Consider the following 16542-nt stretch of genomic DNA (forward strand, 5'->3'; position numbering starts at 1 on the left):
CCCCCTTGAGGTCCTGGGTGATGGTGGCGTCCAGGAAGCGCAAGGAGTCCACAGTGCCGCCTGGGGAGTCTCACAGGATGATGGTTGGATGGGAAGGCGCTCTGTCTGAAATACACAACCATCTGTGCTGTCTTTAGAGCTTGTAGCTCCACGTTGCGCTGCCCGCACCAGGTCATCGGATGGTCAGCCTCCCACCTGTAGGCAGACTCAACCCCACCGGAGATGAGCCCAACGACAGTGGTGTCTTGTCAAGCACGGTCGTTAGCCGGGAGCCGCTGGTGAAGTCTCTCAGAGTACTGTCGCTTCGCTTCTCTCACCGCCTTGCTAAACCTAAAGTCTTCCCAGAAGCCGTTGCAAGACGTCGCAGTCTCTACGTCCTCACCCAGGCTGTCGGTAGCAGTCCTGAAAACATACCAGTCGGGGCAGTCCAAGCCCCAAGTCCAGGCTCCTCCACGGCTTCGCCGTTCAACTTCTTTGCTGTCCTCACAGCCGCTGTGGAGAGCTTTTAATTTCGGCCCGTGTGCAGGGACCGGGTGGACCACGACGTGGTCAGAGTGTCCCTGTACAGCGTGCGGGACGCTGTGATAGGCGCATCCGATTGCGGCGACACAACGATTCAAAGCATTCTCCTCTCTGGTCGTACATTTCATAGACGCTCTGTATTTGGGAAGTTTATGACTTAGATTACCTTTGTTAAAGTTGCCGCGGACAATCACTACCGCGCCCGGGCTTGTCCGCTCCGAAGGCGGTACCCGGTCGGAAAGCTTGCCCCGTGCCCCCTACACGTTGGCCTGCGGTGGCATGTGAACGCCGACCGGCGCGAAGGACGCAAAGACGCCGGGGGAGGAGAAGGCTTTGACTGAACAACTTCAGCAACCAGTAGCGCTATTGATGGGTAGGGATCCTTCGTGTGAAAGGGAGGAGAGAAAAAAAAAAAAAAAAAAAAAAAAAAAAAAGGCTATCCTCGACACGTAAAATGACCGTGTTGCCTGGCATTGTAAACGTTTGCGGGTCAGCACACAGGTCGCTTCGGCGGCACGCGTGCACAGGTGGCAAGTTGGCGCCTGGTTTCCGTAGTGTAGTGGTCATCACGTTCGCCTAACACGCGAAAGGTCCCCGGTTCGAAACCGGGCGGAAACAGTCTTTGCTATTGGTGCTTCCACAAAAAGCACGCGGCAAAGTCATCAGTACCCCCGGCGACGCAGAGCACGAAACAATATGAATCGCGGCCGTTTATCTCTCTGGAGACAACGAAGAAAGCGGACGGGGACTAGCGACTTCCCTCCTTCCCTACGGTCAGCCTTCTGCCAAATGTCTTTAACTTAGAGCACATTGCCTGTTCCTGCTTGGCCAACTTTCTGCTTTTGTTTTGTTTTTCTTTGTTTTTTCCCCCCTGCTCAGCTGCTTGCATCTTTCTTTGTTGTTGCTGCTGTTGTTTTTGCCCCGACGACAGGAGGGCTGGAACAAGGCCAGAGCCGACCTTTGTCTACGAATGGCCAGATCCCCGCTCAAGGAGCGTTTCAAATACAGTAGACCTTCACGGTCCCGTGCCTGCAGCAGTTACTGTCACTCCAATCCCCGAGACAGCAAGTGTGACCGAATCCAGTTTAAAACCCCTCGTCCCCTCTCCATCCATCCGGGCATTTTCCTCCGTTCGTCCGGGGTCAGTGTGCGGTGGCAGCAGGCTAAGCGGGGTGCTCCAGACGTCCCTCTCCCCAGCAACGCTTTCCGGCTCCCTCCGGTGGGGTCGCCCCCGAGGCATTCCCAGGCCAGATGAGATGCGGGATCCCTCCGGCGACTTCTGGCTCGACCCCAGCGTCTCCTCCCAGTTGGACGTGCCCGGCAAAACCTCCAGACGAAGACGTCCAGGAGGCATCCTAGTCAGACGCCCGAACCCCTTCCACTGGCTCCTTTCGACGCAAAAGGTGCAGCGTTTCTACTCCGATCTCCTTACGGGTGGCTTGGCTCAGCCTCACCCTGTACGTGAGGCTGAGCCAAGCCACCCTGAGGAGGAAACTCATTTCAGCCACTTTTATTCGCAGCCCCATCATTTTGGTCACCACCCAAAAGCCCATGACCATAGGTGAGGGCAGCCGCGTATATCGGCCGCTAAATGGAAAACTTTGCCTACCGGCTCAGCTCCCTCTTCATCACGGCGGTCGGCAGGTTTTGCCGCTCGCTGAGCAGGCGCGTGTACGCGGGTACGAGCCAGCCAGGCCGGCCTTCAGGCATGTTTCCGTAGTGTAGTGGTTATCACGTTCGCCTCACACGCGAAAGGTCCCCGGTTCGAAACCGGGCGGAAACACTCTTCTTTGCTTGGGCATTCAGGCCAAGCTGTGGTCAGTCACATCGTCACACGCCCGCACGGTGCTCAGCGCCAGTCCAAGGAAACCGCTGCTGCTTGTTGATAGGCGCAGCGGCCTATGCCCTCACTTGGACAAAAGGGCACGGGGCGGCAGCAACTTTTGCCCTCTCTGGTGAGCAGTAGGCAGCTGCGGGAAAAGGAAAACCTCCCCGTCGGGGAATCGAACCCCGGTCTTCCGCGTGACAGGCGGAGATACTGTCCACTATACTAACGAGGAACCCCGCAGCGCCCTGCTTGGCCTGTAAACCGGCTGGTGGCGCTGTTCCAGCACTTAGGGGGAGTATACGGAAACATGCAAGGAGGCCTTTAACACGTAGAAGGACGGCCAGGCATTTTTTCCTGATCTTCAGCTGATGTTGAGCTCCCCCTTGAGGTCCTGGGTGATGGTGGCGTCCAGGAAGCGCAAGGAGTCCACAGTGCCGCCTGGGGAGTCTCACAGGATGATGGTTGGATGGGAAGGCGCTCTGTCTGAAATACACAACCATCTGTGCTGTCTTTAGAGCTTGTAGCTCCACGTTGCGCTGCCCGCACCAGGTCATCGGATGGTCAGCCTCCCACCTGTAGGCAGACTCAACCCCACCGGAGATGAGCCCAACGACAGTGGTGTCTTGTCAAGCACGGTCGTTAGCCGGGAGCCGCTGGTGAAGTCTCTCAGAGTACTGTCGCTTCGCTTCTCTCACCGCCTTGCTAAACCTAAAGTCTTCCCAGAAGCCGTTGCAAGACGTCGCAGTCTCTACGTCCTCACCCAGGCTGTCGGTAGCAGTCCTGAAAACATACCAGTCGGGGCAGTCCAAGCCCCAAGTCCAGGCTCCTCCACGGCTTCGCCGTTCAACTTCTTTGCTGTCCTCACAGCCGCTGTGGAGAGCTTTTAATTTCGGCCCGTGTGCAGGGACCGGGTGGACCACGACGTGGTCAGAGTGTCCCTGTACAGCGTGCGGGACGCTGTGATAGGCGCATCCGATTGCGGCGACACAACGATTCAAAGCATTCTCCTCTCTGGTCGTACATTTCATAGACGCTCTGTATTTGGGAAGTTTATGACTTAGATTACCTTTGTTAAAGTTGCCGCGGACAATCACTACCGCGCCCGGGCTTGTCCGCTCCGAAGGCGGTACCCGGTCGGAAAGCTTGCCCCGTGCCCCCTACACGTTGGCCTGCGGTGGCATGTGAACGCCGACCGGCGCGAAGGACGCAAAGACGCCGGGGGAGGAGAAGGCTTTGACTGAACAACTTCAGCAACCAGTAGCGCTATTGATGGGTAGGGATCCTTCGTGTGAAAGGGAGGAGAGAAAAAAAAAAAAAAAAAAAAAAAAAAAAAAGGCTATCCTCGACACGTAAAATGACCGTGTTGCCTGGCATTGTAAACGTTTGCGGGTCAGCACACAGGTCGCTTCGGCGGCACGCGTGCACAGGTGGCAAGTTGGCGCCTGGTTTCCGTAGTGTAGTGGTCATCACGTTCGCCTAACACGCGAAAGGTCCCCGGTTCGAAACCGGGCGGAAACAGTCTTTGCTATTGGTGCTTCCACAAAAAGCACGCGGCAAAGTCATCAGTACCCCCGGCGACGCAGAGCACGAAACAATATGAATCGCGGCCGTTTATCTCTCTGGAGACAACGAAGAAAGCGGACGGGGACTAGCGACTTCCCTCCTTCCCTACGGTCAGCCTTCTGCCAAATGTCTTTAACTTAGAGCACATTGCCTGTTCCTGCTTGGCCAACTTTCTGCTTTTGTTTTGTTTTTCTTTGTTTTTTCCCCCCTGCTCAGCTGCTTGCATCTTTCTTTGTTGTTGCTGCTGTTGTTTTTGCCCCGACGACAGGAGGGCTGGAACAAGGCCAGAGCCGACCTTTGTCTACGAATGGCCAGATCCCCGCTCAAGGAGCGTTTCAAATACAGTAGACCTTCACGGTCCCGTGCCTGCAGCAGTTACTGTCACTCCAATCCCCGAGACAGCAAGTGTGACCGAATCCAGTTTAAAACCCCTCGTCCCCTCTCCATCCATCCGGGCATTTTCCTCCGTTCGTCCGGGGTCAGTGTGCGGTGGCAGCAGGCTAAGCGGGGTGCTCCAGACGTCCCTCTCCCCAGCAACGCTTTCCGGCTCCCTCCGGTGGGGTCGCCCCCGAGGCATTCCCAGGCCAGATGAGATGCGGGATCCCTCCGGCGACTTCTGGCTCGACCCCAGCGTCTCCTCCCAGTTGGACGTGCCCGGCAAAACCTCCAGACGAAGACGTCCAGGAGGCATCCTAGTCAGACGCCCGAACCCCTTCCACTGGCTCCTTTCGACGCAAAAGGTGCAGCGTTTCTACTCCGATCTCCTTACGGGTGGCTTGGCTCAGCCTCACCCTGTACGTGAGGCTGAGCCAAGCCACCCTGAGGAGGAAACTCATTTCAGCCACTTTTATTCGCAGCCCCATCATTTTGGTCACCACCCAAAAGCCCATGACCATAGGTGAGGGCAGCCGCGTATATCGGCCGCTAAATGGAAAACTTTGCCTACCGGCTCAGCTCCCTCTTCATCACGGCGGTCGGCAGGTTTTGCCGCTCGCTGAGCAGGCGCGTGTACGCGGGTACGAGCCAGCCAGGCCGGCCTTCAGGCATGTTTCCGTAGTGTAGTGGTTATCACGTTCGCCTCACACGCGAAAGGTCCCCGGTTCGAAACCGGGCGGAAACACTCTTCTTTGCTTGGGCATTCAGGCCAAGCTGTGGTCAGTCACATCGTCACACGCCCGCACGGTGCTCAGCGCCAGTCCAAGGAAACCGCTGCTGCTTGTTGATAGGCGCAGCGGCCTATGCCCTCACTTGGACAAAAGGGCACGGGGCGGCAGCAACTTTTGCCCTCTCTGGTGAGCAGTAGGCAGCTGCGGGAAAAGGAAAACCTCCCCGTCGGGGAATCGAACCCCGGTCTTCCGCGTGACAGGCGGAGATACTGTCCACTATACTAACGAGGAACCCCGCAGCGCCCTGCTTGGCCTGTAAACCGGCTGGTGGCGCTGTTCCAGCACTTAGGGGGAGTATACGGAAACATGCAAGGAGGCCTTTAACACGTAGAAGGACGGCCAGGCATTTTTTCCTGATCTTCAGCTGATGTTGAGCTCCCCCTTGAGGTCCTGGGTGATGGTGGCGTCCAGGAAGCGCAAGGAGTCCACAGTGCCGCCTGGGGAGTCTCACAGGATGATGGTTGGATGGGAAGGCGCTCTGTCTGAAATACACAACCATCTGTGCTGTCTTTAGAGCTTGTAGCTCCACGTTGCGCTGCCCGCACCAGGTCATCGGATGGTCAGCCTCCCACCTGTAGGCAGACTCAACCCCACCGGAGATGAGCCCAACGACAGTGGTGTCTTGTCAAGCACGGTCGTTAGCCGGGAGCCGCTGGTGAAGTCTCTCAGAGTACTGTCGCTTCGCTTCTCTCACCGCCTTGCTAAACCTAAAGTCTTCCCAGAAGCCGTTGCAAGACGTCGCAGTCTCTACGTCCTCACCCAGGCTGTCGGTAGCAGTCCTGAAAACATACCAGTCGGGGCAGTCCAAGCCCCAAGTCCAGGCTCCTCCACGGCTTCGCCGTTCAACTTCTTTGCTGTCCTCACAGCCGCTGTGGAGAGCTTTTAATTTCGGCCCGTGTGCAGGGACCGGGTGGACCACGACGTGGTCAGAGTGTCCCTGTACAGCGTGCGGGACGCTGTGATAGGCGCATCCGATTGCGGCGACACAACGATTCAAAGCATTCTCCTCTCTGGTCGTACATTTCATAGACGCTCTGTATTTGGGAAGTTTATGACTTAGATTACCTTTGTTAAAGTTGCCGCGGACAATCACTACCGCGCCCGGGCTTGTCCGCTCCGAAGGCGGTACCCGGTCGGAAAGCTTGCCCCGTGCCCCCTACACGTTGGCCTGCGGTGGCATGTGAACGCCGACCGGCGCGAAGGACGCAAAGACGCCGGGGGAGGAGAAGGCTTTGACTGAACAACTTCAGCAACCAGTAGCGCTATTGATGGGTAGGGATCCTTCGTGTGAAAGGGAGGAGAGAAAAAAAAAAAAAAAAAAAAAAAAAAAAAAGGCTATCCTCGACACGTAAAATGACCGTGTTGCCTGGCATTGTAAACGTTTGCGGGTCAGCACACAGGTCGCTTCGGCGGCACGCGTGCACAGGTGGCAAGTTGGCGCCTGGTTTCCGTAGTGTAGTGGTCATCACGTTCGCCTAACACGCGAAAGGTCCCCGGTTCGAAACCGGGCGGAAACAGTCTTTGCTATTGGTGCTTCCACTAAAGCACGCGGCAAAGTCATCAGTACCCCCGGCGACGCAGAGCACGAAACAATATGAATCGCGGCCGTTTATCTCTCTGGAGACAACGAAGAAAGCGGACGGGGACTAGCGACTTCCCTCCTTCCCTACGGTCAGCCTTCTGCCAAATGTCTTTAACTTAGAGCACATTGCCTGTTCCTGCTTGGCCAACTTTCTGCTTTTGTTTTGTTTTTCTTTGTTTTTTCCCCCCTGCTCAACTGCTTGCATCTTTCTTTGTTGTTGCTGCTGTTGTTTTTGCCCCGACGACAGGAGGGCTGGAACAAGGCCAGAGCCGACCTTTGTCTACGAATGGCCAGATCCCCGCTCAAGGAGCGTTTCAAATACAGTAGACCTTCACGGTCCCGTGCCTGCAGCAGTTACTGTCACTCCAATCCCCGAGACAGCAAGTGTGACCGAATCCAGTTTAAAACCCCTCGTCCCCTCTCCATCCATCCGGGCATTTTCCTCCGTTCGTCCGGGGTCAGTGTGCGGTGGCAGCAGGCTAAGCGGGGTGCTCCAGACGTCCCTCTCCCCAGCAACGCTTTCCGGCTCCCTCCGGTGGGGTCGCCCCCGAGGCATTCCCAGGCCAGATGAGATGCGGGATCCCTCCGGCGACTTCTGGCTCGACCCCAGCGTCTCCTCCCAGTTGGACGTGCCCGGCAAAACCTCCAGACGAAGACGTCCAGGAGGCATCCTAGTCAGACGCCCGAACCCCTTCCACTGGCTCCTTTCGACGCAAAAGGTGCAGCGTTTCTACTCCGATCTCCTTACGGGTGGCTTGGCTCAGCCTCACCCTGTACGTGAGGCTGAGCCAAGCCACCCTGAGGAGGAAACTCATTTCAGCCACTTTTATTCGCAGCCCCATCATTTTGGTCACCACCCAAAAGCCCATGACCATAGGTGAGGGCAGCCGCGTATATCGGCCGCTAAATGGAAAACTTTGCCTACCGGCTCAGCTCCCTCTTCATCACGGCGGTCGGCAGGTTTTGCCGCTCGCTGAGCAGGCGCGTGTACGCGGGTACGAGCCAGGCCGGCCTTCAGGCATGTTTCCGTAGTGTAGTGGTTATCACGTTCGCCTCACACGCGAAAAGTCCCCGGTTCGAAACCGGGCGGAAACACTCTTCTTTGCTTGGGCATTCAGGCCAAGCTGTGGTCAGTCACATCGTCACACGCCCGCACGGTGCTCAGCGCCAGTCCAAGGAAACCGCTGCTGCTTGTTGATAGGCGCAGCGGCCTATGCCCTCACTTGGACAAAAGGGCACGGGGCGGCAGCAACTTTTGCCCTCTCTGGTGAGCAGTAGGCAGCTGCAGGAAAAGGAAAACCTCCCCGTCGGGGAATCGAACCCCGGTCTTCCGCGTGACAGGCGGAGATACTGTCCACTATACTAACGAGGAACCCCGCAGCGCCCTGCTTGGCCTGTAAACCGGCTGGTGGCGCTGTTCCAGCACTTAGGGGGAGTATACGGAAACATGCAAGGAGGCCTTTAACACGTAGAAGGACGGCCAGGCATTTTTTCCTGATCTTCAGCTGATGTTGAGCTCCCCCTTGAGGTCCTGGGTGATGGTGGCGTCCAGGAAGCGCAAGGAGTCCACAGTGCCGACTGGGGAGTCTCACAGGATGATGGTTGGATGGGAAGGCGCTCTGTCTGAAATACACAACCATCTGTGCTGTCTTTAGAGCTTGTAGCTCCACGTTGCGCTGCCCGCACCAGGTCATCGGATGGTCAGCCTCCCACCTGTAGGCAGACTCAACCCCACCGGAGATGAGCCCAACGACAGTGGTGTCTTGTCAAGCACGGTCGTTAGCCGGGAGCCGCTGGTGAAGTCTCTCAGAGTACTGTCGCTTCGCTTCTCTCACCGCCTTGCTAAACCTAAAGTCTTCCCAGAAGCCGTTGCAAGACGTCGCAGTCTCTACGTCCTCACCCAGGCTGTCGGTAGCAGTCCTGAAAACATACCAGTCGGGGCAGTCCAAGCCCCAAGTCCAGGCTCCTCCACGGCTTCGCCGTTCAACTTCTTTGCTGTCCTCACAGCCGCTGTGGAGAGCTTTTAATTTCGGCCCGTGTGCAGGGACCGGGTGGACCACGACGTGGTCAGAGTGTCCCTGTACAGCGTGCGGGACGCTGTGATAGGCGCATCCGATTGCGGCGACACAACGATTCAAGGCATTCTCCTCTCTGGTCGTACATTTCATAGACGCTCTGTATTTGGGAAGTTTATGACTTAGATTACCTTTGTTAAAGTTGCCGCGGACAATCACTACCGCGCCCGGGCTTGTCCGCTCCGAAGGCGGTACCCGGTCGGAAAGCTTGCCCCGTGCCCCCTACACGTTGGCCTGCGGTGGCATGTGAACGCCGACCGGCGCGAAGGACGCAAAGACGCCGGGGGAGGAGAAGGCTTTGACTGAACAACTTCAGCAACCAGTAGCGCTATTGATGGGTAGGGATCCTTCGTGTGAAAGGTAGGAGAGAAAAAAAAAAAAAAAAAAAAAAAAAAAAAGGCTATCCTCGACACGTAAAATGACCGTGTTGCCTGGCATTGTAAACGTTTGCGGGTCAGCACACAGGTCGCTTCGGCGGCACGCGTGCACAGGTGGCAAGTTGGCGCCTGGTTTCCGTAGTGTAGTGGTCATCACGTTCGCCTAACACGCGAAAGGTCCCCGGTTCGAAACCGGGCGGAAACAGTCTTTGCTATTGGTGCTTCCACAAAAAGCACGCGGCAAAGTCATCAGTACCCCCGGCGACGCAGAGCACGAAACAATATGAATCGCGGCCGTTTATCTCTCTGGAGACAACGAAGAAAGCGGACGGGGACTAGCGACTTCCCTCCTTCCCTACGGTCAGCCTTCTGCCAAATGTCTTTAACTTAGAGCACATTGCCTGTTCCTGCTTGGCCAACTTTCTGCTTTTGTTTTGTTTTTCTTTGTTTTTTCCCCCCTGCTCAGCTGCTTGCATCTTTCTTTGTTGTTGCTGCTGTTGTTTTTGCCCCGACGACAGGAGGGCTGGAACAAGGCCAGAGCCGACCTTTGTCTACGAATGGCCAGATCCCCGCTCAAGGAGCGTTTCAAATACAGTAGACCTTCACGGTCCCGTGCCTGCAGCAGTTACTGTCACTCCAATCCCCGAGACAGCAAGTGTGACCGAATCCAGTTTAAAACCCCTCGTCCCCTCTCCATCCATCCGGGCATTTTCCTCCGTTCGTCCGGGGTCAGTGTGCGGTGGCAGCAGGCTAAGCGGGGTGCTCCAGACGTCCCTCTCCCCAGCAACGCTTTCCGGCTCCCTCCGGTGGGGTCGCCCCCGAGGCATTCCCAGGCCAGATGAGATGCGGGATCCCTCCGGCGACTTCTGGCTCGACCCCAGCGTCTCCTCCCAGTTGGACGTGCCCGGCAAAACCTCCAGACGAAGACGTCCAGGAGGCATCCTAGTCAGACGCCCGAACCCCCTCCACTGGCTCCTTTCGACGCAAAAGGTGCAGCGTTTCTGCTCCGATCTCCTTACGGGTGGCTTGGCTCAGCCTCACCCTGTACGTGAGGCTGAGCCAAGCCACCCTGAGGAGGAAACTCATTTCAGCCACTTTTATTCGCAGCCCCATCATTTTGGTCACCACCCAAAAGCCCATGACCATAGGTGAGGGCAGCCGCGTATATCGGCCGCTAAATGGAAAACTTTGCCTACCGGCTCAGCTCCCTCTTCATCACGGCGGTCGGCAGGTTTTGCCGCTCGCTGAGCAGGCGCGTGTACGCGGGTACGAGCCAGGCCGGCCTTCAGGCATGTTTCCGTAGTGTAGTGGTTATCACGTTCGCCTCACACGCGAAAGGTCCAGGGTAAGCGGGGTGCTCCAGACGTCCCTCTCCCTAGCAAGGCTTTCCGGCTCCCTCCGGTGGGTCGCCCCCGAGGCATTCCCAGGCCAGATGAAATGCGGAATCCCTCCGGCGACTTCTGGCTCGACCCCAGCGTCTCCTCCCAGTTGGACGTGCCCGGAAAAACCTCCAGACGAAGACATCCAGGAGGCATCCTCGTCAGACGCCCGAACCCCGTCCACTGGCTCCTTTCGACGCAAAAGGTGCAGCGTTTCTACTCCGAGCTCCCTACAGATGTCAGCCCTCCTCACCCCGTACGTGAAGCTGAGCCATCGAAGGAAACCGCTGCTGCTTGTTGATAGGCACAGCGGCCATACCCTCACTTGGACAAAAGGACATGGGGTGGCAGTAACTTTGGCCTCTCTGGTGAGCAGTAGGCACCTCTTCTGGTTCTGGACTACTCGCCTCATCGACCTCACCGCCTGTACGCCCCTCTCTGTCATTTCTGCCAGCAAGTGAACAGAATTGTTCGGGTCTGAGGGTTTACGTCTTCACCCTCAGTTCCGCTTCCAGATTAGGCTCAACGCACTCCCCAAGCCTGAAACCTGGAGACGGTGCATGGGCCTTGAGCCAGAAGAACAAACTATTACCTGTGCTCCTTCATCTGGCCAAGTTCCCGTTTTGCCTGTTTATTAATAAAGGTCATTATCAACTGTCTCAGATTTCCAGAGTACAGCATTTGTGTCCTAAACACACCTGTCCCATAACCTAAATTTAAGATCAGGGTTTGCTTGTATGACAAACAGAATATTTAATTATTAATAATAGGTTTTACACATTAGATATTTAGACTTTTTGTTCTTTCAGTCTATCTGTCTATCTATCAATAGTAGTTATAAATGACTATAATTAATAACAGTATGGTATCATTTTTAAGTATTACTGTAAACATTGTGTTTTGCTGTGCACAGGACAAGATGAAGAAGGTCCATCGGGCCATCTGCGTCAAGGTCCCGCTGATGAGGTGATGAAAATTAAGAAAAATCCAGCACTTCAGGACAAGTAGTAGAGTAGCAGTAACAGAGTCCTGCAGAAGTTCTTGTCTCATGAATTGCCTCTACACCAACGTCTGGCACTCTAGGTCAGTTCACAACAATATGTAAGTACTGATTTTATGTAAATGTTTAATGTACCCAACACACAATTCATATCATTGTTAAATCCACTAGCAATGGAAGAGGATGAAGAGCTGGAGAGAGGAATGTTGAGTCTCTCTCCATCTAAATTTGACACCAAACTAAGTAGTTGAATCTATTTAAAAACAGAGAAACCTGTAAAAAGTAGTTTCTTTTAACTCTTATTGTACGTGATAAAAGTGTAATCTATCTCTAATGTGATTTCAGGACCTCCACCAGCATATCCTAGAGCAGGGGTCCCTAACTGGCAGACCGCGGTCCGAGTCCGGACCCACACGCTGGCCTAAACGGACCCGGACCTATAACCAACAAATTATCAAGAGATTTTAAATTTTGATGGGACGCTTCTATTTTAACTGGTGCAACAGGAGAGTCTGTGTTTCTCTGTGAGAAACTTTGAGACCTTCTCACAGCAGAGTGAACAGATGAGGGAGGAGAGGAGGGCAGACTGATCACTAATCAATCATTGATACCGTCGTCCTCTTGGACTAATTAAAAAAAATAAAAATGACAAAAAAAAATGACAAACCAAATCTGGGTGTCCACACAAATAAAGTCTTTATGTAAAATACTGCAGAGAGTAACATCGTGCTGTTTACAGACAGCCTGCTGTCATTAGTTTGACAGAGACAGAGGGTCGTGTTTAGAAGGGAACCCTAGACCCACGAAAGATCGCGCAAGTTTGATTATTTTAGTAGAAATAACGGACACAAATCTCGTGAGAGTTGTGCAAATAAAGAGTTACCTTCTAGACACGACCAAAAAAGGTGCGCAGCTCCAAAAATAGAAAATCATGTTGCGGTGTCAATGTTTTTAATGTGGCGGGCCGCCATAAATAAAACACTATTCACTGATCCACAGAGAGTCACTGAAACACTGATCACTGACCTGCTGTGATGAAAAAAATACTCAGACTCTTTACTTAGGTATTTTTACATTGTGGTATTAGTGTTTTTACTTAATTACAATTTAAATATTTTGCATGTTGTTTTCTTTTTTGAAAAATCAACATTTTTATTGCTGTTGTTGTACTTTAATGGTATTCTTATCGTTATTTTTTGATTACTAAATACAGACCTGCAAACTCATAAGAGGAGAAAAAGGTGTCATGTTGGTAAACCAGTCCTCTGTCCCCTGGGGGTCTGGGAGTGTCTGTCCTGCTCCAGAAGAAAAATGTTGTAATTTTAACATGTTAACAAAACATTCTGGTGACTGTTTCAGTTAAAAGAGTTAGTTCCATCTTCTGCAGAAATTACTACCTTTACTTTTACCTTTGTGCTTGAGAAAAAAAGTAAAAAGTAAAGTAAATACAGTAAAAGTAAATCTACATACTGAGTATTTTTACTTTAGCAATTTATAGTTGTTCATTTAATAGACCTGTCTTATTTTCTCTTTTGTATATTACCATTGTTCTTAAATAAAGCAAAAGTAATGTAATAGAAAAAAATGCAGAACATGCAATATTTCTTATCTGATTACTTTATTAATCGGCAGAATAATCAATAGATTATGCTTTAATTTTACTGGTTCAACCCACTTGAGATCAAATTGGCCTGTCTGTGGCCCCTGAACCAAAATGAGTTTGACACCCTTGATGTAGACGTTGATACAACTACTACACTACTTCAGTATATATCACTCTCATACCACAAGTTAGACATTATAATGTTCCGGACCATTGCTGTCCCCTGCACTTTTTCAAAAGCCCGTTTTAGTCCCCTGCAGTTTTAACCGTCCGAAAACAATGTTACGTTAGCACGTGACATCAGCACTGGGACCAAACGGCCGCTCAAGCCGAAGACTGTTTCCCTCAGTTTGGACCGTCCACAAGCTCCGTGATTGTCTCTGCCGCTTCTTCTGTGATGATCCCTGCTGTCAATCACACCATCACCCGCCGTACTGATGTTTAGCTAATTGCTAATCAGAGTCCGTGCTGCCATACACATCGCCGTTGGCCACTGTAAGTTTTTTGGAGGGTGAAAATCATTCTGCCTTGGTCATGTCACGTTGTGCAGAGGTTTCATTGAGCCTACACTGACGTTTGAATCCACGTGTCTCTGTGTTCGGTCATTAGGCGCAGGCAGGATGTGGAAAAAAAGAAAAGTCAACATAAGAGACTTCTTTAGAAGTCAGAGTGTAAGGAATGCATGACAGCAATCCTGCAACACCTTCACTGGCTCCCAATCCACTTCAAGATCCCCCTCATCAAATACAAAGCTCTCAATAATCTTGTAAATTTTCTTCTTCTCTTCCTCCTCCTTTTTCTTCCTCTCCCCTCCTTCTCCTCCTTCTTTCCTTCTTCTCCTTCTTTCTGCTCCTCCTCCTCCTGCTTCTTCTCCTCCTCCTCTTCCTTCTTTCTTCTCCTCTTCTTCTTATTTTTATTATTATTATTATTATTATTATTAACCTCAACTGTAGAGCCTCAACAATGCAAAGATTTATATTTTAAAAAGCTTCCATTTAATGCCAAAGACATACACTTTTGATTATTTTATTTATTATTTTCATGTATTATTTCTGTGTCCTTAGACTATAACTGTACCATCAAAGCCACTGATTGTTGTACCCCATTTTTTTTATCAGGTTACATATAGTAGAGAGGCTGGAGGAAGTAGAGGAGCAGAGGCAGACTTTGACGGAGAAGCTGGAGGAGATGGAGAAAGTTATGAGGAAATTGAGGAAATTATAGACATTTTATTAAATTTCTCCCCTCCTATGATAGTCCCTTGGACTCCTCATGACTCACCTGTAAGGCTTTAAGAAGTACTGGCATGCTGACAAGCCCCAGTGGCTGGAGAAGCTACCAAGGTGCTTTAGCAACATTATGCCAGCTCTTCTGACACACAAAAAGGCCATCTGCAAATCTGTGATGAATGAGCTGAGGCGCAGTGGCAGATCACCAGAGGACATGGCCAAGCAGCTGACAGAGGCACTCCATCTTAAATATGAGAGAGCTCACCGGGCCTGCCTGCAGAGTGTGCAGACCATCAGAGATGCTGAAGCAGGTGTCTACGGTCAGAGAATCATCACTGGGCTCCTCAGACAGGCAGAAGCAGACACTCCTGCTCCATTTGGAATATCAGAATATCAGAGGCAGGAGCAGCTCCTCACTCTGCCGCTACAGGGGACCTTTGGACAGGCACTGAGGTCAGATTACACAAACAAAGTGGCTAGGAAGGTGGTGCTGTCGTCCAGCACCATGTCTTTCTACACTATCATGAACGAGAACTGGATGGTCCTGAGCTGGGTGATGCTGCAGTCACAGTGTGATCAGTCCCTCTATCCCATATATGAGGGTCTACTACACTGCAGCTGGAGTGGAGAAGGCAAGCTACCAGTGGGTGGTATAAAATAGGTATAAAATATAAAAAAATATATCGAAAATGAATATATAGTGTGATGTAAGACTAATTTTGTACAAAAAATATTGCTAGATATGTAATGAAATTTTGTTTTTATGTTTCAGGGACTGCTGTGCTGCTCTCAAGGTTCTGGATCCTGGGCCTCAGGAGCACCTGCTGTGGGACTGCTGAAGGACCTTAGAAGCTGTTGTGACACAGGCGACCTCTGGAATCCTGACTAACAACCGTGCATCAAGGACCAGGTTTAACAAAGACATCACTGTGAAGTTAGAGTTGTTTCACTGTATGTGGCGCTTTACCAGGGAGTCACTGCAGCATTTCTTGTAGTGCACCAGAGTGACCTTAAAAAGCTCATGGATGCATACACCTTCTGTGGAATCTCTTTTGCTAATCCCACCAAGCAGCACAAAAGAGAGCACTGTAGGACAAAGGTTCCACATCCCAGATAACTCATGCAGAGAGTTGAAGATGTCCTACATCACTTCTATCTGGTGAAGGACATCAACAATGTGCAACTCTTCAAACCCTCAATGTTTAAGGTGTGGAGGATTCAGCACATCAACATCCTGAGGGGCTGCCTTTGCGACCCTGAGGTGGGGGAGGGAATCTTCTACAGGTATGGTGGCACCTTGCAGCTCAACTACACAAAGGGTGAGGGAGCTACTGTACCCATTTGGATCCCCATGAGAGGTACTTCTCAGCAGGAAGGTTGCAGATTTTAAATAGGGACACAGGAGAGAGACTTGGATTGCAATATGTGGAGCCGGGTTGTCGTCCTGTTGTTGCAGCAGACCTCTGCCCAGGATGAAGTGCATCCCTGCCCTGCTGCTGTAGAGGTGGATGCAGACTACGTTGCCATGGTACAAAAGGCATGCACTGAACCCAACAGCCTCCTTCATCCTACCACATGGCAGCATATCTCTAGATATGTAAAGCATCTGGCAAAATTGAAGAACACCAGATCAGAGAAGGTTTTGGAGACTCAGCATCTGTGGCAGAATTTGACTACAGGCAGTCAAACAGTCAGTGTGCCTGTGACAACCTGCCTCCTGCAACTCTCAACCCTTCACCTGTTGTTCCCCCCAGGAGGAAACGGTAACCCAGGCAACAGTTGAGAAAATTGTAACAAAGATCCTGCAAAAACAGCAGCAGCATCAGAAGAAGAAGAAGCTGACTAGGAACTGTTTAGCCTGTGGTCAGCCAAAGCCACACTACCTTGGCGATGGTAAGACACAGGGCATGACCTAGAGAGAAGAGGAAGTGACAAGCACAAGCTAACACCTACACAGCAAAATCAAAAGTGTTGTGTTTTCAGTGTTAGAGTTGAGAGTAAAACTATACAGTCATTCCACCTCTTGTTAAGTCTAATTCAATTAAAAGATAGTTATTTCACAGAAAGAGTTGATGTAATTACATGGAGTCTGCAAACAAGTCTCCAGTGTTGATTTCACAGAATAGTGTTAGTGTTGTAAGTATAAGTTAAGCGTGATTCCATCCAACTTCCACACAGTTGCATGTTCCACCAGCAACATGTCAGCAGTGGAACATTT

General features: G+C 51.9%; 10 non-coding genes and 1 pseudogene across 11 annotated transcripts; 8 read left to right on the plus strand and 3 right to left on the minus strand.

The window, feature by feature from the left end:
• The first annotated feature begins 1067 nt into the window (after nucleotides 1-1067).
• On the plus strand, nucleotides 1068-1140 carry trnav-aac (transfer RNA valine (anticodon AAC)). The gene has a single exon. It is a non-coding gene; the product is annotated as a tRNA-Val (tRNA).
• A 1092-nt stretch (nucleotides 1141-2232) lies between these two features.
• trnav-cac (transfer RNA valine (anticodon CAC)) lies at nucleotides 2233-2305 on the plus strand. The gene has a single exon. It is a non-coding gene; the product is annotated as a tRNA-Val (tRNA).
• Nucleotides 2306-2510: 205 nt separating this feature from the next.
• trnad-guc (transfer RNA aspartic acid (anticodon GUC)) lies at nucleotides 2511-2582 on the minus strand. Its single transcript has one exon. It is a non-coding gene; the product is annotated as a tRNA-Asp (tRNA).
• A 1213-nt stretch (nucleotides 2583-3795) lies between these two features.
• Nucleotides 3796-3868, plus strand: trnav-aac (transfer RNA valine (anticodon AAC)). Its single transcript has one exon. It is a non-coding gene; the product is annotated as a tRNA-Val (tRNA).
• Nucleotides 3869-4960: 1092 nt separating this feature from the next.
• On the plus strand, nucleotides 4961-5033 carry trnav-cac (transfer RNA valine (anticodon CAC)). Its single transcript has one exon. It is a non-coding gene; the product is annotated as a tRNA-Val (tRNA).
• A 205-nt stretch (nucleotides 5034-5238) lies between these two features.
• trnad-guc (transfer RNA aspartic acid (anticodon GUC)) lies at nucleotides 5239-5310 on the minus strand. The gene has a single exon. It is a non-coding gene; the product is annotated as a tRNA-Asp (tRNA).
• Nucleotides 5311-6523: 1213 nt separating this feature from the next.
• On the plus strand, nucleotides 6524-6596 carry trnav-aac (transfer RNA valine (anticodon AAC)). The gene has a single exon. It is a non-coding gene; the product is annotated as a tRNA-Val (tRNA).
• A 1087-nt stretch (nucleotides 6597-7683) lies between these two features.
• On the plus strand, nucleotides 7684-7756 carry trnav-cac (transfer RNA valine (anticodon CAC)). Its single transcript has one exon. It is a non-coding gene; the product is annotated as a tRNA-Val (tRNA).
• Nucleotides 7757-7961: 205 nt separating this feature from the next.
• On the minus strand, nucleotides 7962-8033 carry trnad-guc (transfer RNA aspartic acid (anticodon GUC)). Its single transcript has one exon. It is a non-coding gene; the product is annotated as a tRNA-Asp (tRNA).
• A 1212-nt stretch (nucleotides 8034-9245) lies between these two features.
• Nucleotides 9246-9318, plus strand: trnav-aac (transfer RNA valine (anticodon AAC)). The gene has a single exon. It is a non-coding gene; the product is annotated as a tRNA-Val (tRNA).
• Nucleotides 9319-10291: 973 nt separating this feature from the next.
• Nucleotides 10292-16255, plus strand: LOC146313846 (uncharacterized; annotated as a pseudogene). Its single transcript, XR_014771969.1, has 6 exons — nucleotides 10292-10458; nucleotides 10541-10748; nucleotides 11406-11458; nucleotides 14214-14292; nucleotides 14392-14985; nucleotides 15097-16255. The product of XR_014771969.1 is annotated as an uncharacterized LOC146313846 (transcript).
• The last annotated feature ends 287 nt before the right edge of the window (nucleotides 16256-16542 follow it).

The sequence above is a fragment of the Lutjanus erythropterus genome, chromosome 15 (assembly GCF_056507025.1).
Source record: "Lutjanus erythropterus isolate fLutEry1 chromosome 15, fLutEry1.hap2, whole genome shotgun sequence".
Classification (NCBI taxonomy): Eukaryota; Metazoa; Chordata; class Actinopteri; order Lutjaniformes; family Lutjanidae; genus Lutjanus; species Lutjanus erythropterus.